Here is a 3,030-nt window from a genome sequence, read left to right on the forward strand (position 1 = left end):
GTTCATATGGTACTTTTGCTTTCATAGAGTTATGCCTTTTTTTAAATTTTTTATTTCATTCGATATATTTTTTATTTACATTTCAAATCATTTCCCCTTTTCTGGTCCCCCACTCCCCGAAAGTCACAAAAGCCCCCTTCCCTCCCCTTATTCTCCCACCCACCCCTTCCCACTTCCCTGTTCTGGTTTTGCCTTATATTGCTATACTGAGTCTTTCCAGAACAAGGGGCCACTCCTCCGTTCTTCTTGTACCTAATTTGATGTATGGATTATGTTTTGGGTGTTCCAGTTTTCCAGGCTAATATCCACTTATTAGTGAGTGATACCATGATTGATCTTTTGAGACTGGGTTACCTCACTTAGTATGATGTTCTCCAGCTCCATCCATTTGCCTAAAAGAAAACAATGAATTCATTGTTTCGAATGGCTGAATAGTACTCCATTGTGTATATATACCACATTTTTTGCATCCATTCTTCTGTTGAGGGATACCTGGGTTCTTTCCAGCTTCTATGCCTGGAAAATAGGGCTGCTATGAACATAGTGGAGCATATATCCTTATTACATGCTGGGGAATCCTCAGGGTATATGCTCAGGAGTGGTATAGCAGGATCTTTCAGAAGTGACATGTCCAGTTTTCTGAAGAACTGCCAGACTGATTTCCAGAGTGGTTGTACCAATTTGCAACCCCAACAGCAGTGGAGGAGTGTTCCTCTTTCTTCACATCCTCGCCAATACCTGCTGTCTCCTGAGTTTTTTTTTTTAATATTTTTATTTTCTATATTCTTTGTTTACATTCCAAATGATTTCCCCTTTCCCAGATCCCCCCTCCCCATATGTCCCATAAACCTTCTTCTCTCCATCCATTCTCCAATCACCTCCCTCCTTTTTTCTCTGTCCTTATATTCCCCTCCAATGCTAGATCAATCCTTTCCAGGATCAGGACCCTCTCCATACTTCTTCATGAGAGTCATTTGTTATCCAATTTGTGCCTTGGGTATTCAGGGCTTCTGGGCTAATTAATATCCACTTATCAGAGATTGCATTCCATGTGTATTCTTTTGTGATTGGGTTACCTCACTTAGGATGATATTTTCCAGATCAAACCATTTGCCTAAAAATTTTGAGAATTCATTGTTTCTAATTGCTGAGTAGTATTCCATTGTGTAAATATACTACATTTTCTGTATCCATTCCTCCTTTGAGGGACATCTGGGTTCTTTCCAGCTTCTGCCTATTATAAATAAGACTGCTATGAACATAATGGAGCATGTGTCTTTATTGCATGCCAGGGAACCCTTTGGGTATATGCCCAGCAGAGGTATAGCAGGGTCCTCCGGAAGTATCATGTCCAGTTATCTGGGGAACAGCCAGACTTATTTCCAAAGTGGTTGTACCATCTTACAGCCCCACCAGCAGTGGAGGAGTGTTCCTTTTTCTCCACATCCTCGCCAACACCTGTGTCTCCTGAGTTTTTGACCTTAGCCATTCTGACTGGTGTAAGGTGAAATCTCAGGGTTGTTTTGATTTGCATTTCCCTGATGACTAATGAAGTTGAGCATTTTTTAAGATGTTTCTCTGCCATCTGAAGTTCTTCAGGTGAGAATTCTTTGTTTAACTCTGTACCCCCATTTTTAATAGGGTTATTTGGTTTTCTGGGGTCTAACTTCTTGAGTTCTTTGTGTATATTGGATATTAGCCCGCTATCTGATGTAGGATTGGTGAAGATCTTTTCCCAATTTGTTGGTTGCCGATTTGTCCTTTTGATGGTGTCCTTTGCTTTACAGAAACGTTGTAATTTTATGAGGTCCCATTTGTCAATTCTTGATCTTAGAGCATAAGCTATTGGCGTTCTGTTCAGGAACTTTTCCCCTGTACCGATGTCCTCAAGGGTCTTCCCCAGTTTCTTTTCTATTAGCTTCAGAGTGTCTGGCTTTATGTGGAGGTCCTTGATCCATTTGGAGTTGAGCTTAGTACAAGGAGACAAGGATGGATCAATTCACATTCTCCTGCATGCTGACCTCCAGTTGAACCAGCACCATTTATTGAAAAGGCTATCTTTTTTCCATTGGATGTTTTCAGTCCCTTTGGATCAAGTGGCCATAGGTGTGTGGGTCCATTTCTGGATCTTCAATCCTGTTCCATTGATCCTCCTGCCTGTTACTGTACCAATACCATGCAGTTTTTAACACTATTGCTCTGTAGTATTACTTGAGGTCAGGGATACTGAGTCCCCCAGAATTTCTTTTGTTGTTGAGAATGGTTTTAGCTATCCTGGGTTTTTTGTTATTCCAGATGAATTTGAGAATTGCTCTTTCTAACTCTATGAAGAATTGAGTTGGGATTTTGATGGATATTGTGTTGAATTTGTATATTGCTTTTGGCATAATGGCCATTTTAACTATATTAATCCTGCCGATCCATGAGCATGGGAGGTTTTTCCATTTTTTGATGTCTTCTTCCATTTCCTTCTTCAGAGTTAAACAACTTCATTAATTTTGCTAGTATGGAATATATGATTCCTATTAACATAAAGCAAATAGGCATCCAGCACATATTCTGTCTTCATTCAAACCTAAAATTAATGTAAGCTATTGACATCGAATTGGGATTTATATACTTACCTGGCAGGGAAGATAACATGATCATAAGGTGGTTTTCTCAGAACAAGGCTAATTTTTGCACTCCTGGTGTACTGAGCCCTTTGATTTTCCCAAATGCAGGAAACAAGACTGCATAATTTATGGTAGTAAGGAATATGTTTGTGCTCACCACTGAAGAAAGAGAAAGAAACAGAGAGAGAGAGAGAGAGAGAGAGAGAGAGAGAGAGAGAGAGAGAGAGAGAGAGAGAGGCAGAAAGAAAGAGGCAGAAAGAAAGAGAGAAAGAAAGAAACAATCTATAACTTTTTATGATTATAATATTGACCTGGAGAAATTGCTAAGTGGGTTTAACATTCAGGAGTTAAGCTTGAGCAAAAGCCAGTAGATAACAAGTGTGTCACAAGGCCAGCCATCTATGGGTAGATGATT

At 39.8% G+C, this 3,030-nt stretch overlaps 1 non-coding gene across 1 annotated transcript; it reads left to right on the forward strand.

Moving 5' to 3' along the window:
* Window positions 1-2,616: 2,616 nt before the first annotated feature.
* On the forward strand, window positions 2,617-2,776 carry LOC127679552 (U1 spliceosomal RNA). The gene has a single exon (XR_007976851.1). It is a non-coding gene; the product is annotated as a U1 spliceosomal RNA (small nuclear RNA).
* The last annotated feature ends 254 nt before the right edge of the window (window positions 2,777-3,030 follow it).

The sequence above is a fragment of the Apodemus sylvaticus genome, chromosome 2 (assembly GCF_947179515.1).
Source record: "Apodemus sylvaticus chromosome 2, mApoSyl1.1, whole genome shotgun sequence".
Classification (NCBI taxonomy): Eukaryota; Metazoa; Chordata; class Mammalia; order Rodentia; family Muridae; genus Apodemus; species Apodemus sylvaticus.